Here is a 23,916-nt window from a genome sequence, read left to right as displayed (position 1 = left end):
AGTGCTTTGGAGTTGACCCTTCACCTGGGGGAAAAGTCAGAGCTCTCTGAAGTGAAACACCAATTTTGAAGGGGAAATTCCATTTACATCATGACTGTGAGCCAATATTTTTACAGGCAACTATGCAAGTACAAAACCACTCAAAAATTAGCGGTGAGTTAAGTCAGTTTAGCATTTTCCCACCCATCAACTGAGCTACTATAACAAAGATTGTGTCCATTTTTATCCCTTAGCTCCTGGACAAACTGCAAAACAATTTTGCTTAGCTCCAGCATTTTTTTTTCATGCTTCTCTGCTCCTCCACTCTTCTACTTTTCCATAGGAAAATAAAAAAAATTAAAAGACAAAAGTTATTTTCTAAATACTCATTAATTTCAACACCCAGAAAAGATTGATAAAAGATCAACATGCGCTTATGGAGCAGAAATTCAGGAGAGCAGCAGGAGGTGAGCAGTGACTCTCCTGGAGGATGGTGCTGGTCCACGTGCAGCTCACCTGGCCATTCATTCAGTGCCCACTGAGGGGGAAAGGAGATGAGATATTACTCCATTATAGTCTGAATGTATAATTCATACAATGCCAATGAAATAATGATAAATGACTGAATTGTTCACAAAGGCCATTCTTCACACTTTAGCCCATTTAAAAAAAAAAATCTTTTATTCCTCTCTTCTAAACTTTCTGTTAATGAGTCCCCTCCTTGCCTTTGCTTCCCTTGCAGCCACTTGGCAGAGATGCTCTAAAGAGAGATGTTGGAGAAGACCTAGAGAATTGGATGTATGGATATTGGGAACTTTCATTCAGTGAGGGTGTGAGGCCCTGGCACAGGGTGGCCACAGAATCTGTGGCTGCCCCTGGGTCCCTGGCAGTGCCCAATGCCAGGCTGATGCAACCTGGGATAGTGGAAGTTGTGCCTGCCCATGGCAGGAGATGATGGAATGAGATGGTCTTTGAAGTCCCTTCCAAAGTGATTCCAAATCTCCCTCTCTCTCTCTGTGTTTCCATGAACATCCATTGTATATCCAAATGTGAATGTGTGTGTGAGCCAGGTCACTTTATACACACCCCTCTGCCCTCTGAGCTGGTTCAGACAACCTCTGGCCATGGTTTTCTCAAGAGATGTGTCTGCCTTTCCGTTTCCTCCCCTGTTCTGTGGACAAGGAATATGTGGACACCATATTCCAAGTCAATTCTTGGTTTGTTTGGTCAGTTGGTTGCCCCCTGTGAGATGACAGCAGCATGTGACGAACACAAGGTTCTTGCACATGCACTACAAGAGTTTTGAGTCCACAAAACCAAACCACAGCACTTTGAATCCTTGGGCTGGATGGGAAAGCTTCCATGCTCCTGGTAATTCACCTGCTGCTCACTCACCTGCACCTGCCTGGTGCTCTTTATGCCTGGGAAAGGTGAGCCACAGATGAGAAACTGCTGGAAATAGGAGCTGGGAAAGGAATTGCACCTTGAAGAGCTCCAGCTCTGTTGTGAGATGGATTGGGAGTGGTGGAAATATCAGTCATCCCTCGCTCAGAGCTGCTGTGCTCAGGTAATCAAAACCTGGGGAAAGACTTGTAACGATTGTAGCACACAGATGGACAGGCAGTGAGATAGATCATAAGCAAAAATAACAGTTTAAAATTGCATTTCTGTTTGTGACCTGGTTTTCCCAAGTCCGGAGTGCTGGGTCCAGTGGCACATGCTGTGGGAGCAGCTCTCTGGGGAATTAGTGCAGAGGCAGTGTCTGCACTTACAGGCCTCTTTTTGCAAATTTTTCTTATTCATATTTGAAAAGGCGAGAAAGCACCAACCAAGGATGTTTTCTAAAGGTCGAACCTTTCTTTTTGCAGGAGCTTTCCCACTCTGCTTGCTTTTATTTCCAGGTACTCCCTAAGGACTGATTGAAACTCCATGGCTCTGAGCACATCCTTTGTCCTGCTTAATCATTGTTAACAGCCCAAAAAGATGAGATAATGGCGACCTGTCTTGGGGACTCCAAGATCCTGATTGTTCAGAAAGGTCATAGAAAAGCCACGTTTCTAATCTTTGCAAAAGAAGAGATTAACAGGCAGCCTTGCTGAGATGTTGGGGGGGAGGAAGGAAAAGAAGAAGAAAGGTGATAGAAGGCTCTTTGGGTCTGACTTGGATACAAGGAGCAGGAACTGTGAAACAAAGCCTTGACACTGCAAAGGAAGCAGGGCAAAAAAAATTCCTCCGTAAAATACACAGGCATCATGAGGAGCAGCTGGGGAAAAGTGTGGAAAGATAGAAGCTTTGGGGAAAGAATATTCAGTGTAAAATGAGTCAGGGTGCTCTTTATTCCTCCAGCATTCGAGGTTGATGGCCTTCACCTCTGGTTCCTACAGCAGACTGGCACTGGAGCTGCTGTGGCTGAAAATAAGAAAGGGACAGATGGGAAGACTGGATGGGATTTGCTCCCCATTATATGCGATACAAATTAAAGCTGACAGACTCAAGGTCTCCAAGCTTCCCGAAGCCCATGGAGGAATCATCACCCACGACAGGCAAATCCACCCAGAATAAAAGGAGTGACCAGTGAAGGGGGAAGAGATGCCTCAGCTCTAGAGGAGCTCATCCGTCTTTAAAGAAAAAGAAAATCAAACGGGATGAGTTCAGAATCCCACCTCTCCTGAGTCAGAAAAATCCGATCCAGGAGCCTCTGAGAAGTCTTTTATGGCTGGAGCAGATTCTGGGAGCACAAAGGGTTCCTGCCCCATGCTCTCATCCCATGTTTTGTGTTATTGAAGGACTGGAAAATACACAAGCAGAGCCAAACATGAAAGGCTGTGTCAGACAGCCCATGATCACCTTGTTCAGCTCCATTTTGTCTGTATTTCATCCAAATGATTAAGGAATATGTAAGGGATTGTGATTCCTCTCCCACTTTTGAGGATGTTCTGGCAGGAGATGAGAGAAGCATTTGAGGCCAAAGACTTAAAAAATTCAGGCCCAGATTTCAAGCTTCTGAGGTTTGAAGTTATTTTATGCTGGAAGTTTGGCTTGGACACATCTTTAGTAGTTGCTAGAATCAGACAGAATCTCCAAAGATTTGGAAGTATTCCTAGTGCAAGAAATTACCAATTTCCATATTTTTGTTGCTCTTGATGTTTTTGACATCCAGGAACAAACCATCTTCATTTAAATGAGATGAGAAAAGTATCTCCTGCAAATTATGCCATTTCTTTTCCCCATTATGTTTTTCTGCATCTTCTGGCAGCGCTGTTGCAAAACCAACAGCAAACGGTCAAGTGGAACTGCAAAGACAATAACTTTAATGGAAAGAAATTGGGAACTGGAAGATGACACAGATTGCATTAGGGAAAAAAAAAAGTGAAATAATATTTAATTTCCTTGGTCATAAATAATATGTCCGCCCACATTACAAACACATCAAATATGACAGGAAAAATAGGCAGTGACATGAGAAAATATCATTATTTCTTCATTAAATGTTTTATACATTTATAAGGGGGGGGGTGGAAATTAAAAAAGCACCCTGACAAGCAAAAATGTAACAGCTGAAGGGCCATTAAAGAAATGAATTAGGACTCTAGAAGTGTGCAGATGCAGAAATTGAAAGGAAAGAGAAAAAAATATGTCATAGGCAAAACTTTGACTGTTAGAACCCAGTTCCTTTCCAGAAAGGAAGTGGGGCTGTTATTGTGGGGCTCTGGACACTGGGCAGCCCTTGGTAGAGAGTGAGTGATCCCATCAGGGCTGGTTTTGAGATAAAAGAAAGGGATCTGCTCCACCAAGTATTTTTGTGTAGTGGTGGTTGGGCAAAGAGGATTCGTACACAGCACCTTGCAGAGTGCATCAGGCTGAACACAAAACTAGAGGCACTGGAAGTTTGATGTTGATTTTGCAGGAAGCTGCTGGAAATTTGGGAAGGCCATAGAGGGTGTGGGTGTAAATTTACATGTAGGGTTAGGACCCAACAGGGGAATGTCAGGAGCCTTGCAGGTCCAGCTGAGCTGCTCTGTTTCCAAAGAGATTTACCTTCCATGAGCATCACTTAATCATCTTCCTGGGTTTCAGTTTCTTGTGCACACTATTGCTCACCGTCTGTGGACCCCAAAAGTACCAAAAGTCGGTCAAGGGGGGCAAAAAAGGCTCCAAATGCAAGATGACCTTTAGGGAAAAGGGGATAAACACTCCTGCAAGTTGTTTCTTCACTACACTATGGCCAGTACCTCCATGAGAACTCAGCACTGAGGCTCTAATTGTTTGTGTCTCTCTAATGATCCATCCTCTCCATCCCTCTCCAGCCCCACGACCAGAACACATCCATTCAGAGGAGCATTATCCCTGTCAGTTCTGCTCCGAGACGCTCGGCATCGCTCATCAACGAGAAGTCAAGGTCACGACAGCCCCGGCAGCAGCAGGCACAGCCTCATCTCCTCTGCTCTCTGTGCTGCTGAGGAGCTCCCTGCTCAGCCCCACACTAATGGCAGCAGCCCTGCTCCCCTCCAGATTGTTTAACAGATGCTGCTGATAAATGCCGGAGCGGCTGAAATTCCGCGGGAAATGGAGCGCGGCCGCCGGGCTGCGGTGAAGGATGGGAGACACTCACAAGGTCTTTGGGCTCCACATGAGCAAAGGTGTTTGGCCCTTTCACCAGCATAGAAGGGTCTGGAGCTGGGGAATGGGATGGGCTGAGTAGTAGGAAATTTATAATATATAATCATCTCCCAGGTTGTAGGCAAAGGAAATATCCAGGGTAGAGGGCTCCCAGCTGCATCTGTGCAAGTGATGAATTCAGTGGTAGCCAACAAACAGAATTTACAGTTTGAATAAATACACACAGTGTGTGTGTGTGTGTATACATATATTTACATGTGTTTACATGTGTTTGTTTATATTTGAGTTCCACTGTTCTCAAATAGCTATCTAATGTATTTGAGAAGACAAAGTGCAAACAGTTTATTTGGGGGACAAGTTTGTTGTAGTCCTTTTTAGCTACACAGCCAGAGAGGTTTTCCAGGTGCTGTCTTCACCAACATTTAGCAGTCTCAAGCAATGAATGGATTGAAGAATTAAGATATTTTCCTCCCTTTTGACTTGCAAAAGACAACCCTGCAAAATGCAATGTCCCTGTGAAATGTGTATTTCATCAAGAGAAAGGTTTTTTTGCAATAACGGCCTCTCACAAAGCTGTCCCCAAAAACAGCATTCAAGATTCAAAGGATTGAGCACTGGAACAAAATCTTACCCTGATGTTCCCCTAGCCCCATTTTGTCTCTTCCTAGTACATTTGGTTTATATCTACACATTCAGTGTTCCTTTGAAGCGCAGGAGATTTTTACTGAATATAAGATAGGAAGGAGAAAAGAAGAATGAGAAGTGCTAAAGACAGAGGGAAGAAGAATGGTGAGTATTTTGAGAAAGGAAAGAATGAGCTGCTGGGGTAGTAGTTGTAGTTAATAAAGTGAACTTCCATTTCTACAGGAAATTTCTCTTCTGAATGGGAAGCAGCAGCCTAAGTTCTCAAGCCTTGCCACAGAAGAGAAATTGTGTTAAAAGAAAAAAATCACATGGAGACATCAGAATGCCATAGTGTGTGGCACTCTATGCCATTACAAGCTACTTAAAATTAATGCTGAATGTAATATAAGATCCATACAAATTAGGTTAGAGAAAAATGTGAAAATCAACTGTTCTCAAAACAAAGTTTTTTGTCATTACCAAAATGAAGTCAAAACAATTTAACTATTCTACATCAAGCATTTTATTTCAATTGAGCTGGTTCTGTGAAACCTTGTGAAAAACACCTTTAGCTTCCAACAGCAAACTACTCAAGTTTATAACAGTCAAACAATGGGGAACAAATAGTTTTAAAAAAATTTTTCCTATTGAAACATGAGTAAAAGGTGAGAGGCACTGCAGTTCTCTTGCTCTGGACTGGGTCATTGATAATTGCCATTCTAAAAGCCACAGACTGGTGTGTTCTAACCCATGGAAAGAATATCTTTGAATAAGATCCCTGCCTGGAAATTGCTCCTGCTAATCCCTTTCAGCTCAGCCCTGTTCCTCCTGCTCCTGTGAAACCCTGCAGGAGGATTACAAACACAGTCCTAGGGTGGCACTGAGTGCTGCCAGGACACACAGGGCACCAGAGCACCTCCCCTGGCCCTTGGGATGTCTTTGTGCAGGGCCCTGGTGGGCACTTGGCTCACCCTTCACATAAAACCAAAAATAAAATAAAAATTTTTAAAACACCTCACAATTAACCCATCTCTAAATCAAAAAAACCCCCATAATCCAACATGGCATGAGTTGCCCCTGCTTTGTTTGTATTTGCAACTCTTTCTTTCCTTTTGAACAGTCTGTATCTCAACCCATGAGTTATCTTGCTTTCATCTTCCAATTTTCTCCCCCATCCTGCCAAGGGAGAGTGAGTGAGTGTGGGGGGCTGATTTGCTGGCTGTGGTTAAGCCATGGCAGTGACTCATCCTAAAATCCTTCATCCTAAAACACACAGAAATACACTCAAGGCCACAGTCATGTGTCAGAGTGAGACTTCTGGGTCCATGGACTGCACTCTTCTGGGAATTGGGCCATTAAGTATGGATTTAAGTGCTTTGCTTTAGGCACTTAAATTTAATTTGGGTTTGTTGCACAATTTCCCAGCACTTATGGTGCTGCCCAGGAGAAGGTGATGTGCCTCAGCCCCTGGTGGCTGCTCTCAGCAGCCCTCTGCTCAAATTCCACACTCATTTCTGCATTGGAGCTCCTCTACACCCCAAGTCCCTACTTCCCCCACTTTCCACTTTGCCCTCCCTCTGTGGGCTCTTTCCTGCCCATCCCAGGGAGGAGAATGGAGCTCACTGTCCATAGCTGAGGTTTCTGCTGCCTGGCCAGGGTCAAGGAGGTTTTTCTTTTCATTTTCCTTCTAGTGCCAACAGCCTCTCATACAAGGAGCTCCATCAGTCAATCAGCACAGCAGGCTGGGTGCACACAGATTACCAGGACCCATCAAACAGCACAAATGGGAAACAGGCAGCTGAGCAGAGACAATGAGAAGAAATTAATATAATCAAAAAAACTAGAGCAAATGCAACAGGGGAAATAATTGACAAAAAATACATCAGCAGCTTCCTACCATTGGACATGCAGGTGGGAGATGGGTGTCCCAGACATCTTTTATGAAAAATCCTTTCCTTAGGATTTTTCCTCCTGAGAAGCTGAGAGGCCTCAGGAACAAAATGTAAACAATGATTCTCTGCTGCTGTGGAATGCAACAGGTGCATCTGTGATTGGTCTCATGTGGTTGTTTCTAATTAATGGCCAATCACTGTCAGCTGGCTTGGACAGAGACTCTGAGACACAAACCTTTGTTATCATTCCTTTTCTATTCTTAGCCAGCCTTCTGATGAAATCCTTTCTTCTATTCTTTTAGTATAGTTTTAATATAATATATATCATAAAATAACAAATCAAGCCTTCTGAAACATGGAGTCAGATCCTCATCTCTTCCCTCATCCTCGGGCCCCTGTGAACACCGTCACAGATGGGGGCTTCCCAAGTTAAGAGTGGAATCTTCCACCCAGGGACTGCTGAAATTCTGAGTTGCACCTTCCCAATTTCTGCAGCTGCTTCTTGTACTTTGCACAGCCTCCCACAGAAATCAGCAAACTGATTTGCAGGCAGAAAATTGTCCCTGAGTGCAACACTTTGATGTTTAGGGGCTGAATGGGACTGTGTTCACCCTGAAATCTCATGGCTTTGGCCACAGTCTTGGGTGGGTCTTATGTCCAGGACATCATCTCCCCTCAGCAGCACCATCTCAATGTTTTGGTTCAAAACAGTAACAGCATACTAATGTGAAGGGAGGCAAAGAGAAAAGGGATAAAAGAAAAATGTGTGTCAAATAAAATAGAAAGGAAGATTTTAGGAGAAAAGAGAGGCAGAAAAGCACTGCAGGCAACAGAAGGAGAGTGAAGGAGAAAAATGGGGAAGTGGGAGGACAGAATGAAACGCTGATGTACAAAAACAAACAAATGCATGAATACAAAGTGAAAAAGCCAGATCCAGGTTTTCCATTCATATATGCTGGTACAGCTCCATCAATCCCCAGTAAGAATCCAGTTCCCTGACTTAGAATCACAGAAAAAAATAGGCTGAAAGAGACTTCTGAGGCCATCAAGTCTGACCATTCCTCTAGCACTGCAAGGGACACACCAAACCATGTCCCCAAAGGCCACCTGTAGACATCTTTTAAATCCCTGCAGGCATGGTGACTCCCCCACAGCCCTGGGCAGCCTGTTCTAGTGCTTGATGACTCTTTAGGCAATGAAATTTTTCCAAATATTTTTCCTAAAGCTCCTTTTATGGAGCTTTATGGATTTCATAGAGCTTTGTGGATTGGCAGCACCTCAGCCTGTGGTTCAAACCAGCCCAAGCAAGGATACCTCACACACAGCACCATTCCTTCCTTGGGCACAATCTCTTTATTGCTCCCAATTCCCCAGACTATTTGCTAAATATGATTGACAGGAATTTCTGTCCTTGCCAGCAGGATTCCCATTCCCAGCACCTCTCCAGACCACATCTTGTGTCAAGGACCACAGCCTTGATTTCAGTGTCTGTCCATGCCCACTGAATTATTTGTCAGAGAAATCTAAAGTTATCTTCTAACCTGCTTTGTACACTCTCCCTTACACCATTTGACCATGGCTGAATCTTTAAAAACTCACTTCACAAAAAGTCACTTTGATTCTCAGGGAATTTTTATTTTCCTGAGAAACAGGCGAATGAAACTCTAATAGAACCATTCCAAAAACAATATTAAGTGGGTCAAACCCTCCTGGTGTTTGCATGGACCTTAGTCCAGGCCTTCATTTGACCCATGCAATTAAGAATTCCTTGGGTTTAGCACTATCAGACAACAGTTTTTTTTTCCTCTGGATATTAACCACAGGAAGTATCATGGAAAGGAGCTGCAGCAGGGCATGCAATGAAAAGCATTAATGAAGGAGAGCTTGCTTTTTGATGTATCATTCCTTCACTATATTTGTTCCTGAGGCCTCATGAATAGCATTCCTCTTCCATGTGTGTAGTTCCCAAACTCCTGAATTCTGCATGACTCACTGCCTCAAGCAGCAATGATTTGTCTGCCACGTTGCTACTTCTGAGGTATTAACAGAATATTGAGAATCTCATTCTTGATCTCCCTTAAAACTTCTTGGTAAATGGATCCAACTCAGAGAAAGGATGAAAATAATGTGTGCAATAAAAAGCCCCCCAAAAAAGGAGGAGGAGAAAAAAAAAGAGAGAGAAATGAAAGAAAAAGATGGGATTTTCTGGGAGTCCTGACTGATCTCCACTTCATTATTGAAAGATTGGACTATTAAAGGGATACAGTAGGCCTGAAGGAATTGTGGGATCATTTGTGCAAATGGCAATTTTAGTATTCAGTCTATCATATCCATAAACATAATGTGGCTGGGACTGACATGAGTGATAGCAAATCCCCTTCCCAGGAGGCTCTGTGCCACTTTGATGCAATGCCTGAGAACACAGAAAGCTGGAAAGAGAGAGAGAGAGATGCTTCCTCCCTCCCGTGCTTGCTCTCCGTTGAGCTGATGGGTGAAGCCACTCTGATTAGAGCAGATTTGTGGAATTAAATGGAGGAGCAGCAGCACTGACAAAGAAACTGTTCCAATTCTGGAAAAGCTCCTCTCGCTCTTGTACTTACTCTCTCACACCACGGAACATGCAAAATCTGCTCAGTAAATAGAGATGTGTTACTCTGGCTCCACGCAGCACTCTGCTCAAGTGCTAATCCCAAGGGGAACGCCTGCCAAACACTTACCCTGCTTTGCAGATGTGCTGCTGGTGCCCTCACACTCTGCTGGGTGGAGGAATCCACGTCCTAGCACTGAGACAAGGCTCTGCTGGAGTATGTGAGCTCAGAGCAGCAGTGCCAGCTGGGATTTGTAGCTGTGCCCAGCAAGGCTGAACACCCTAATCCCACTGACCTCAATCTCAATCCTTTTGTAAACACCGAGCATCCCTTCCCTGCTCTGTGTTGTCAGAACCCCTGGCAGGATCTGCTGCATGGAGTTATGGTGGATAAATTGAGGATAAGCACCCTGGGATTCCTGTGGGCAGAAATGGATGGACAGAATTGTGGTGGTGTTCACAGGGGTCCCAGGATGAGGGAAGAGATGAGAATCTTGACTCCATGTTTCAGAAGGCTGATTTATTATTTTATGATATATATTATATTAAAAAAATGATATATTAAAACTATACTAAAAGGAAAGAGGAAGGATTTCATCAGAAGGCTTGAAAGGAAAGGAATGAATAAAATCTTGTGACTGCTCACAGCCTTGACACAGGTGGCTGTCATTGGTCGTCAAGTAAAAACAATTTCACAGGCTGGGTAAACAATTCTCCAAATCACATTCCAAATTCTCCAATTCTCCAAATCACATTCCAAAACATGGAGAAGCTGAAGCTTCTCAGCTTCTCAGGAGAAAAGATCCTAACAAAAGGATTTTTCATAAAATATGTCTGTGACACAGAACCAATTCCCTGTTGGGGTCGAGTGATCAAATCTTCTCTGTGCTCTCTCCACGGACCCTTGCTGTGTGTGTGGTTTGGAAGAATATGCCTGGAAGGTTTTGCCCCCATCCTGCGGGCCAGGTGCTGCCCACAGACCTGTGATTTATTAAAAATATATGGATATTGATCTAGTACCGATATCCAATTGTGAGGGACAAAAACTCTCTAACAGTTTAGAGTTAGAAAGTGAATGTTTATTGTGGGATAGCTCCCAAATACACACCACAATTTACAGGTGATTACAGAGTCCTTTTATCTATACAAGTATTGAATACCCAAAATACAAATACATATTCATAGCTTTGCTACATCTTCCTATGGTTATTAGCTCAAAAGTCATTAACCATGTGCAGTTTGTTCCTTGAAATGGGTCGGTGGTCCCTTCCATGGGGAGTGGTCCCAAAATGAGGAAGTAAATGAAGTCTTCCTCCTTCTGACCTTTCTACCTTTTCAATGCAAATATGACAAATGAACCCTTGGTAGAACTCCCATTCCCTGTCTTCAATTGGTTTCAGAACAGAGGAAGCCTACAATTGTCTTATGTTCCTAAATGCTATTTATCAGTTTCTATATTCTTCATTATAAACCCAGCTAACCAAACATGGTGCTGACAAGCAATCAATTATTAGTTAACTCCTAACTCTTAACTCCATCGAGGCCTACCCATTTCTTTTTATTAACTCCAATAAAGCTTATCTCTAACTAAAATCTTAGCTCCTCTAAAATCTCTAAATCCCTTAAAGTTTGTGTCTCACCTGCAGAAATGTGGAATGTTTGCCTGTGTTTCCCCAGTCCAGGACTAAGACATGGCAAAGTCCAGATCTGCACTGAACGCTGACAACATCACAGCAGCTCTTACTCATGGGCTGCCAAAGACAAATGTGGAGCTGAGTGAAATTATTCGTGGGATTTGCAGAGTCCAACTGCTACACTGATGCATGCTCAGCAGAGTAACAAGATTAACACGCCTAAAAAAAGGCAAAATGGAGTGCTGTGACACCCAGATAGGAGGAATGATTGCACACAGACCCCACCAGCACATTGTGGATTCACTTTAATGCACTAGAACACCAGTTACTAAAATCTAGTCCTATATGGGAATAGCCTTGAATTTAGAAAACAATCTTGTTGTCTTTCTGACCCATACAAATGAGGCTTTCACACAATTTCTGCATTGAGATAAATAAACACACATTTTCCCAGCTTTCTAAAGGCAAAGGGCAGAAATTTGTACTTTATATTCTTTCATTCTGGGAAAAAAAACCTCAAATTTTTAAATGTCACAACACAATGTATTTACTCATATATAATCCAATTTCTTGGATTCTTATTTGTGCAGAATTTCTGAATAATTTATTTTTGAAGAATGGGGCAACATCGCATAAAATCCTGTGGCAGTTTCTGTGTTTGGTTCACTGGATGAGCCTCAGTGAATTGTATAAAAAGTGAAGGGATTTGGGGGTTTTTGAGAGTTTCTTAGAGTAGTGGACCCAAATAATGTTCTTTGCTCACCGGTTCATCATAAATTCTTGATTATATGATGTTCCAGGTTCACATTTCACCTTGGTGCCATATTAGCATCATAAAAAGTACCAAAGATATCATCCATTGCTTTGCAAAGGGGCAAACTTCATGATTCTTATTTGATCAGGCAGCATTAACCTTGACTTTTCTATTAGTTCAGTTCGGAAACTCACCTTGCAATACAAAGCAAAAGCAAAATAAAGAAAGGAAACGAGGAAGCATCTTCTCTTTCATGAGTAAACAAACAGCAACCAGTTAAAAGGAAACATTTTGTTTGTTCAAGTGAATTTGACTGCAGTTCCTAAGGGACAGATCTGTGAACAGACAAAGATGTTCCTCATGTCCCAGTGGAGTTGAAGACCTTGTTCCTCTGTACTTTTCCCCTACCTCTTTAGAAATTTTATGATTTCCAAAGACCTATCTGTGTGTCCTGGAATGTGATTTAAAACACAAACCCATTAAAAATGATAAATGATTTTCATACCTCAGACCTTCCTGCATGTGGTATTTCTAATGAGATTCTGGGCTTCCTAGGGCAAGAACAATAAAACTCTTCTAATTCTTGCCCCAGACATTCAGAGATGGCCAAAGCCATCAACCCCACGTCTAAGCTGATCCGCAGATGATTACAATTTGTTGTTTGCTGTAAACAACAGCTTGTGGCTTCACCAGAGAGCAGCTACTACAGGTGAGCTACTATGAAACATTTATTTGCATAAAAAGATCAACAGAGAAAAAAAATCAGCAGTTCTTTTCCACTCCCCTCCTTTCTTGTTTCTTCCATCCCCCTCTTCCTTCCTCAGCTTGGTCAGGAAATTGCTGTACAACAAAAATCCACAGGCAGCTTCAGCTCCTTCCCCTCTCTTTTGACCTTTTCACAGTTCTAAGGGTTATTTAATGAGCTTAGAAAAATAATGCATCAGTTAATGGCAGAATCCCTGGAAGGGCAGCATTATTGAGATTTCCTTTCCTCCTCCTCACCCTCACTGGAGGCCCCATCACCCCTCAAACTTCCACCTGCAGTTTTCTGCATTGCTTTAAAATGCCTTCAAATTAACACCACATTATAAAATGGAGAAAAAGATCACCGAGAGGCCTGGAAAGGAGCATTTTAATGTTTTGCTGTAGAAAACATAGTCACAGAGGCTTGATCTGGGTAGGCTTGAGAGAAGGAAGTGTAATTTATTTACCATCAGGAGACAGCCGTGCCAATATATCCCAAAAAAGATGTCACTATTGTGAAACGTAGGGGTGACAAAATCACCCACAGCCAGAAGATTGGCACCACTTCACCCCTGCTCTAAACATCTTAGCAACCCAGGTAAAATTAAGAAAATTTGTTGTAATAAATCTAGACTCCATTTCTAGAAGCTGGAAGTCAATAATTCTGCTCTTTCTCCAACAGAGACAAAAGCTATCGCCCACAGGCACTCTGAGCAGCCCATCCTTCTTGCCAAAATTAAACTTCCCATGATTTCCTGTGACACCTGAGCCCATGTTGTAATTCAGTGCAGAATCCAGAGACTCCACACAGTTAAGACAAAGTATCTGTGGCAGGCTAACTCTCCTTTTGAAATGTTTTTGGGCCTTAAATGCAGGACAATGGGCTCCTCACATGACATCAGCACGCAGGAATTTTGCAGTATCTGATCTAAACCAGAACTGAGCCTCCAAAGTTGTGCATTTGCTCTTGCAGGTAATCTATAATATTGTGCAGGCACTCCTTGTAATATCCTTAAAATAATCATCCTTCATTTAAGAATTAATTGGGCCTTCCCATTTGCAGAGTCACCCATCATTCTTTAAGGGTCTGAGGAGCCAGGAGCGGATTTGAGCCACCTTGGACCTCAGCTCAGTGTGAGGAGAGGCCCCTCTGAGCTGATTCAACACACCCAAGATCTGAGTCACACCTGAGCAGGCTCTTCACATTAATTAAAGGGTGTCTTTTAGTGTGATAAATCCAAAGGGTAAATACCTTCATTTCGTATCTGTAGCTTGGTGGGAAGAATCTCAGCTTTTCTCTCCCCTGGACAGGCTTTGCTCTCTCTTCTGACTTTGAGTTGCCTGCTTGTATTTTTCAGCTTGTATTTAATCGTGGGTTGTTGACATTCATTTCTTCTTGTGTCAATGTTACCCTTGAGCTTAACAAATCATCTCCTTCTTTGGCATTTTGAATCCTTCTGTTCATCTTTTTCACATACCCCTCAACACTCTCTGTTTAGTAACAGCAGTTGTTTACTTGTCTTAAAAATTCCAGTCTTTGCCTCTCCATCCACTTGATTATCCCATCAGTCCTCCTCTGTACCCACCCTTATCTGGATTTGTCTCCATTAGGCACAGATGTCTGGAGCAGTACCTGGCACTACAGACAAATGTGTACCAGGCTCTGATACAAAAATATTTCCATTTCTCTTGCTTTATTAGACACACGTTGCCCGAGGCACCTTAGAATTTGCCTTTTTCACAGTTCCATCACATCCTGATCCCTCAGCACACCCTTCTAAAGCTTGTCTAACATCTCCAGGTACTCCTCAGGCTCGCAGACTTTGTTTTTCCTACACAGATTTCTCAGGTCACTTGTCCAGTGTTCATTAGGACTTTAGCAGGAACAAATCCCACCCAGTTTATACCAGCTTTTCCCAATAGCATTCATCACTGATAATTCCCATTATTAATGGAAATTTGAAGTTGCATCAGACAAGACTGTTGCTTGAATAATTTCACTACTAACCTCCCTCACAGACATACTTCCCTTCTTGGAGAAATTCTCTTTTTGTAACACTCTTCTGATCAGATTTAACTTCACTTTACCTACCTCTGCCTCAGTGAGAATTTCTCATACTGCACATCTCAAATGTTTCTGGCTTATTTGGACACAGATCTAAATTACACCAAATAGACAGGAATTATTTAATTTCTCAAAGCAAGGTACCACATTTTTCTCTCCTGATCTTTTCTCAGAAAAGGTGTTGTGATCCATCTGACAAGGTTTAAATGACTCTGCCATTCCAAGTTGGTTTTGCAAACTACAGAGGTCACACTAAGGGACTTGAAAATGCCTTGATCATTTTTTTTCTAAAATACATGTGCTTACAAATCTTGTATCAAATAATATCAACCTGCTACTGCACCAACACTCTGTAAAGGGCTCTTTCAGAAATCAGCAACAAAAGCAGTTTGTTCCTCTCATTATCATCACATCAAGAAGTCTGAATTTTACTTTTACCTCAGCTAGAGTAATTTAAATGTCCATAAACTCCTTCCCATTCACACCCTGCCTTTATGCCACAGTCGTTATCAACATCCTCACTGAATTTGAAAGAAAATTATTCATTTTGTTTTGAGGACAAATGCAGATCACTTTCTAACTTGGTCCCATTCTTCCTGCATGGTGTCAGTGCTTCTTGTCTCATTATAAACTCCTTATTACTATGGGCAAGGAATTTCTACTGTTTGTTTTAATTTCCTCTACAAAGGATCTCCTTCACGAGGAAATTAAAACCTTGACATTTTACAAGTCTCACTTTATCTCCCCAGCTCATCTGAGATGTTGCTCTCATTGCTGATCAGTCCCTTTCTTTATAGATTTACTCATCACCCAAGTGGGTATCTGGAAAACTTTGATTTTTCTGTTGTCACAGGACATTTCTCCTTTTGACTTTCTGAATGCACCTTGTTGTCTGATGGTTTTTAATCTAGAGAATTGCAAAAGAGATTCTGTTTTATCCCAGAATCTCCAACCATTTCCCTTGTGCCAATGTAATCAGTTACATTCAGAAATATCAATAGAGTAATTTCTAGAGTTAGGAGAATAATCTTATTCCTCAGAAATTCTAGGGGAGGGAAAATAATAATAATTTTAAAAAGAGCTACTCATTTTAATCAGAAATTCAGGTGCTGCCCAGGGTATTGAGTGCAGCTGGAGGGGTTTGTCCTGTGTACCCAAAGGGTGGACACTGCAACACAGGTCAGGTTAATCCAAAAAACATGATTTTGAATATCAAGGTCAGATTTGCTCCTATAAAGTGAGAGAAAGCAGAAATATACTCATTCATTCATTCATGAATTACGTAAGTTTACCCAAAATAAATTTGTAACATGTGGAGCAAAGATTTGTTTCCTAGTGTTCTGTGCATAGATGAATCTCACTTTAGTAGATAACGCCATTTTTGGCCTCTTGGTCTTGAACTGAAATACACTTCTAAGAACTAGATTTAAGTATGGTTATTAGTTGGGGAAAAACCTGAGATCTGCTCTAAATTTTAATTCAGACCTTCTGGATCTGAATTGCTGCTTGTTTTTTACACTTTAAACATGGTTTACAGCCAGGCCACTGCCCCATAACCCATCTTACTTCACCCTCCAGATTATTCTAATGTACTAAAAGTACTTTAGAAGAGTATTTACCTCCTTTATTTTAGGACACAGCTTGGACAGAGCAGCAACTTTACCACTCAGCCCACCTCATTTTTGTGTTTTCTGGGTTTCGCTGTTGAATTCCTGCAGCGGATACTTTGAATGTGCCTTGTCACCCATTCTTCACACCCCCCTCTATTTTATGAGCTGATATTAATATTATCAGCACCTGCTCCTACACACGGAGCTGTGCCACAAAGGGCACCTGCTGTAAGGACTGGCAGCTGAATTACCTGGGGGTTCCTGCTCCTTGAATTAGCCTGCTATGAAATTCTCTATCTGCAGTCTGCAAAGGAGAAACGACAGACAGAAAAGAAACAGCTTTTCCCTGTCCACACTTTCTGAGGAGTCTGTCGTGCTAAGTACTGGCCTGTCTCCTCTCGTTTGTGTTAACAGTGTCTGAATCACTCTTTCAACTCACTGCCTTCCACAGGAGGAGCTGAGGCAGCAGCACAAATGGATCTTTAAGTACAAGGAGCTGGAGTAAGCTGTTTCCACGTGTACTTGGAGGTGAACAAAACAACAACAACAAACAAAAAAAAAACAAAAAAACAAAAAAAAACCCAAAACAAAACAAAAAAACCCACCAAAAACTGTACACTTGGAAGTGAACACAACCAAAAAATAAAAAAAAAAAACCACCCAAAAAACCAACACAAAACAACAACAACAAAAAAAAAGCCACCAAACAAACAAATCACATTTCCATATATCATTTCCATTAGTGCGAGCCTAGAAACCCTCACAGTCACTTTGGCTTGTGTATCTCAAAAGAGCTCTGAAAATGGTGTCAATCCAAATATCATGAAAGAATAACCTGGGAAGAAACTTTTTTCCACCCACCAGCAACCAGTTGATGTGGTGGTGTTGTAGCTGCACGTCTTATGGGTTCCTTGCTCTGATCTCAGAATGAACTGCATGAAACACTACCAAAAAAAGCCCAAAAAACCCCCCAAAAAACAAACAAGCAAAAAAAATAAAACCAACAAAAACCCCCCAAACAAAAATTCTTTTAGCTTCATGTTTCCATGTATCATTTAGTGCGAGCCTAGAAACCCTCACAGCCCCTTCTTCTTGTGTTTTGTGTATCTCAAAAGAGCTTTGAAAATGGTGTCAGTCCAAATATCATGAAAGAATAACCTGGAAAGAAACTTTTTTCCACCCACCAGTGACCTGTTGATGCAGTGATGTCTTAGCTGCACCTTTTATGGGTTCCTTGCTATGATCTCGGAATGAACTACATGAAACTTGAGGCAAACTGGAAGAAATTAAATTCTGAGTTTCTATAGCAGTTTCCTGAACTTCAGGTGTTTATCTCAGGAACCAGAGCTCAGGTGCAGCTGACAGGTGGGTGTCCCCACCTTTATTCCAAGCAGTAGATGAGTGTGAAAAGGAAAAGCTGTGTCACCCACAGCTGATAACACCAATGTCCTTCATCTTCTTCCCATTAACAGGGGAAAAGAAAGCCATGAATGGGTCAGCAGCAGAGATTTGGGGCTTTAATTTGGCCACTAATTCGACCCAGCTCAATAGCCAGGCAAAGAAAGGCATCTCTTGGCTCTTGCAGCCTCAGGTGCTGAGTGGGACCTGTCCCTGTGTGCCTGTTGCTGCTCGAAGCTCCCACTTTGCAGGGATAGTTACCAAAAAGGAGACCAAGGCTGCCTACAGGTGCTCTTGCTAAAATTGCTTTCATTTAGAACTATTTATCAGCATTTTCACACCATTTTTCAGCCACTCTCCTCAGCAGCTCTGTGCAATGTAAATCCCTCCAAGCCATCACCTGATAAAATATAATGCAAGAGGCAGGGAAATTCAATTACATCAGGCTGGCTGTGCCAGTCCCAGCTTTTTGCTGGGCTTCAAAGGGGGAGGGATAACAGGGAGACAGATTTTGTAGGCATGTGTGTGCAGTAATTTCTGCTGCTGATCTTAGAGGCAGAGTGATTGCTAAGTTTGCCCAAGACAGAGTGAATTTAACTCCTGGGATATGACCCATTGCAAAAGCTGAAACTTCATTTCAGTCCCACCTGAGCTCACTTTTGAGGACTCCCATTAGGCAAATTTCACCCTCAAACTCAGTTGAAAGTGTTCAGAGATTAAATTTAAAACAGTTCTTTGATTTGAGGTTGGAAGGGTTTAAAATATCTTCAGTCATAGCACCAGGGCAAGCAGGGAAATGGGCACATCAGCTTTATCTGTCATTACACCCAGGTAAGTAAAAGTTGTGAAAGTCACAAGTTCTCTCTGCATATATGAAATTAATCCCAGAAAGTTGAAGACCAGACAGAAGAAATATTCAGTATTATATCAGCAATATGCATTGGCTGGATTGGATCAGCCCTCCAGCCACACACTCAACCATAACCTTTATAAATTGGTAGGACTCTCATTTCCTTACCATTGCTTGCCAGGTACACAGGAGACTGTAATGAAATTCCAGGGCAGAGCTGTGGTCCTGGTGTAGTTTCCAAAACCTGCAATGTTTCTCTCATGGTATTTTCCTAATTCACAACCTTTAGTGTACAGCAAAACAAAAGCTGCCTCCTTTATGACATCCCTTAAAAACCCAGTGCAGTCCTGTGGCACACTTCAAACTGATTTTTCAGAATATATATGTACGCACACATACAGATTTTATCCCTGTCCTTTCAGTAATTATTTTTGTTCCAGCAAAATCAGAACAAGCAGAGCAGCTACAAATATCTCAGAAGCTTTTAGAGAGCAGGCAGCAGCCCACACACCAAGCTGCTTGAAGAGGAAAAGCTGGCATGATGAGACTGAGATGCATCTTCCCCACAGAGAGCTGGCTGTGATGAGGCTCCCTGTCCCCTGTCCTGGATTGCAGCTCTCCTGGACCTGTGGACACAGCTCTGGGCAGGGCAGAGTCCAATCCTGTGACCATCTTCACAGGGGTCTGAGGATGAGGGAAGAGACGAGGATCTGACTCCATGGTTCAGGCGGCTTGATTTATTTTAGGATATATATTATATTAAAACTATACTAAAAGAATAGAAGAAAGGGTTTCGTCAGAAAGCTAGCTAAGAATAGAATAGGAACGAAAGGATGATAACAAAGGTTTGTGGCTTGGACAGAGAGTCCGAGCCAGCTGACTGTGATTGGCCATTAATTAGAAACAGCCACATGAGACCAATCACAGATGCACCTGTTGCGTTCCACAGCAGCAGAGAATCATTGTTTACATTTTGTTCCTGAGGCCTCTCAGCTTCTCAGGAGGAAAAATCCTAAGGAAAGGATTTTCCATAAAAGATGTCTGTGACATGCCCCCCCACCTTTGCTGGAGTGGCTCCATGGGGGCAGACAGGGAAAGGGACTGGTGGGAAAATAGCATTTGGCTTCCAGTGCATGAAAAGGAGCTGGCAGCATTTGCTGCACGAGGTTCAGGGTAGCACTGAGAGCATCCCTTGCTTCTGCTGCCATGGACCAGACAGGCAGGAGCCTACAGCCTGGAGATCCATGGCAAAGGGGTGTTCCAGCATCATGCCTGAGAAGTTGTTGCATATTAGAGCAATGGACCCTTTGGCACTAATACAGATGGGAAGAATGACCTGTTGGAGCAGGTCCAGAGGGAACTACAGAGGTTATTGAAAGGCTGGAGCACCCCTCCTATGAAGAAAGGCTGGTGGTTGTTTATCCTGGGGGAGAGAAGGCTCTGGAGAGACTTTATAGCACCTTTCAGTAGTGACAGACAGGAAAGGGAGAGATGGCTTCACACTGAGAGAGAGGGCGGGTAAAGTTTGGATATTAGAAATAAATTCTTCCCTGTGAGGGTGGGCAGGCCCTGGCACAGGGTGCCCAGAGCAGCTGTGGCTGCCCCTGGATCCCTGGCAGTGCCCAAGGCCAGGCTGGACAGGGCTGGGAGCAGTCTGGGACAGTGGGAGGTGTCAGGAAGCGGAATGAGATGAGCTCTAAGCTCCCTTCCAACCCAAACCATTTTAGGATTCTGTGATTCCATAACAGCCCAGCTGCATTCCTTGCTGAGCCATGTGCTCTGTGCCTCTGATTTATAGCCAAACAGCAGCCCAGAATCCCTGACTTTGAAACATCTGCAATAACCTCTGACATCTGCCAGGAGCTCCCCCAGCCAAGCTGCACATGCTGCTGCTTAATTCTAACCGCACCTCCCTGCAGTGCAAATCTTAGTGCTACTTTCCATTACCTTGGATAAATTTGGAAGAGCAGCACACACATCACCATGCTCTGGGAGGTAAATGTGGTCAGCCTCATGTCCTGAGGATCCTTCTGAATTTTTAGGCAGGAAAACTGCTCTTTGAGTCTATGGGGGTACAAGAATTAACTCAGTCTCAGCTACAGAAATTCAAGGACACTGAGATGTTGCTGCATTACCTATTTGTGACAAGACTTAAGGACCTGCTTAATTTTAGGCTGGTTCTCAGAATTTGCACAGAAGTTCTTTTGTAAGGGGTGTTTTCCTGCCCTGAATGTCAATGCATGAGCAGCTACATAAAATGAGTGTCAGGAACAGAAGAGAATTCTCTGTGGGGGGAAAAGTTTTGGAAAAGCAGATGTGAAGGATCCACTGCCTGACGCTAATATTCCACTTTGGAAAGCCAATTTATTAAATCTACGGAATTGAATATTCTGTTATGGGAAAGCAGTTGTTTGAATAAATGTGTCTGAGGGAAAACACACACACATACAAACTCTCACACATGAGATATTGATTGAAACTGTATTTATGATTCCTCAGATCTTTAAGAAATTGATTTTAGACTATTCTCCCTTTTTCTGTCTCACCCCAGCTGAAAATCAAAGCTCAGTGTAGGATCCCTTAAAGAATTTTTTTTGATACAGGAAATATTTTTTTTAAAAAAATACTTTTTTTCCCCAAAGTTTGTGTGGATAAGAAAAAAGGGCCCAAAATCCTGTGGATTTGGTGTTCAATATTCTATCAACTGACTTTTCAAAGAAATAGAAAACTTAGAAATGACATTTAAAAATAAACAAGCAAACAAACACAGCTCCACTTCTTTCTTTCCTTCTCAAGTAAAGTAGCACTTATTTTCAGTAAGTTCAGACAACTACTTGATTTTGCAATTCTCTTTCTCTCTCACCAAAGTCTTCCCTGGAATTCAGTGTTCTCATTAAGACTTTTTTTTCTTTTTTTTTTTTTTTTTTTTTCCAAGAGACTGACAAAAACTAAAAGTTACAAAACAGCCCCTGTGCCAGCCATCTGCACTGGCACATATCTGCCAAGCTGAACGCAGCCTGAAATTCAGGCTTTGGACCTAAACAGACAATCCATCTTTATTAAGGCAAAGCACTCGAGAGTTTGCTCAACTTTAAGCAGAGTTTTCAATAGAAAGAACAGCAATTTTGCTGAGCTGTAAGTGTTCTGGCAGTACCTGTTTGTGCTGGGAAGGAGTTTGTCCGGCCAGCTGGTGCCCAGGAAGACCTGCATGAATCCCAAGGCAGCACAGACTCAGCCCCCAGTGTCTGACCACAAGAAATTAATCCCTGGGCATGGAAGGATGTGTCCCATGAGAACAAATTTTCAGGGATGAACCTCTGACTTCTTCCAGCTCCTCCCATTTTCCTTTTCATGCCCCACTGTGCTTTCTGCCCAAGTCAGTGTCTTCCCCATCGAGGGGATCCAGTTCATTTCATTCCAAGCACCAAGCATCAGCTAATTATAAACCAAACACAAATTAAACCCATCTTCCCATCCTCCCCTCCGAAACCCCTAATTGCCCATTACCCTGCATTGTGCTCTGACACAAAAGTAATTCTACTAAGTGGCGAGTTTTGTTGTTGTTTTTTTTTCTTTCATAAAAACTGTTAATTTGCTATTAAATCTCTTGTTGAAAGACTAATAGCTTAATGAATGCATTAAACGTGCAAATTAGGGTTTTTTTACTGCATTACTTCGTGGAAGATTGAAAGGACCCCATACATCATCGTTGGCTCAGTAGGATTTAATGGGGCATTAGACCATCCTCTGTCTTGGAGGCCAGACTTATGAATGATCCCAGAATTGTGCAGGCAACGCTTGTCCCAGGTCCCTCTCCTGCTAGGGACATATATTTTCCCCTTGCCTGTTTCTTCTCCCGTCACTGCTGATGTACGTGAAATAAAAATGTAGTTTCCAGATCAGTTTTATAATGAAAAGTAGCCCATTGCTGATGACAAATGTTGTTTACAGTCACTAGAAAAGAGGGTGGAATGGCGAGTGAATATATTAGAGGAGGAGAGGATAGCTTTTATATTCATTATACTGCCATTTTGGGCCTGTGAAGACACATAACCTTTCCCTCTCTCCCTCCATCATACAGTCACTTTCAGATGTCTACATTAAAAGAAAAAGCTGCAGGCAGTGTGCTTTGCATTACCTGCTATCAATGAAGAAGACATTTTCCACCAGTCAAATAGAGCTCCTTGTGAGAATACTTTCCCCCTAAACACATTATTGAGGTTTTCTGGATGCTTTCCCTCCTGTGCCCCTCTCCAGGCATCTTTCCACCAAAAAAAAAAAAAAAAAACCAAAAAACCTGCATAGGACAAATTGGAAAAGGCAGTGCAAAATCTGGATCTTTCCAGTTGGAAAGGAGGGCTTGGAACAGACTTTCCAGGGAGTGCTGGAATCACCAATGCTGGAATTGTTCAGAAAATGAGTAGATGAGGCACTTAGTGATATGATTAATTAACAAGATAGTGTTCAGTCAAAGGTTGGACTTGTGGATCTTGGAGGTCTTTTCCAACCTTGATGATTCCATGATTACACCCTCAGAATGACACAGCACAGCAGCAGCCATCAGTGCCCACATGAGGAGAGGGCAGCCTCTTCAGAGAGGGTTATTTGGGAAGATTTTTAGACCTCTGGGGCCTGAAGTGGAAGTCACAAGCCTCATCTGCTCAAAGAGAGAAATTTGGTATCCTGTGCTCTACAAAAAAAAATTTCCATTTGATCTGTGGAAAGCCTGGTGGGGGCCTTGGTTGAGCAAAGTTTGTAGAAACTTGAAGGTTTCCAGCATTGGACCAGGAAAACACTAGCTCTGGAGAGCAAGATTTTGAGTGTGGAGAGTGCAGATAGGAACAAGTTTGGAGGAGAATCCCTCCTCTGAGGCCTGGTAGACTTTTGCTGCTCAGGGAGAAGTGGAGACAAAAGGAGGCTGAAGTTTGCAGAAGATGCTTTATCTTGGCAACAGCAAAAAAGAAACTTTATTTTGAGAAAAGTTAAGAGAAATTAAATTCCAGGAGAGGAAGGCACAGTTTTAATACTTTTGGAATTCTGTCTGTTAATTAACAGAGGAAGAGGTCTGTGGAGAGGAGTCTGCAGGACAGCCATGAGCTGAGACATGCTGGAACAAACCCAGAGTCAGACAGGCTGGCACCCATCCCACCCTCTTGTCT

This window comes from Geospiza fortis, unplaced genomic scaffold (assembly GCF_000277835.1).
Source record: "Geospiza fortis unplaced genomic scaffold, GeoFor_1.0 scaffold85, whole genome shotgun sequence".
In the NCBI taxonomy this organism is placed as follows: Eukaryota; Metazoa; Chordata; class Aves; order Passeriformes; family Thraupidae; genus Geospiza; species Geospiza fortis.
The sequence above is the reverse complement of the archived record's forward strand: the minus strand, read 5'-3'. Positions refer to the sequence as shown.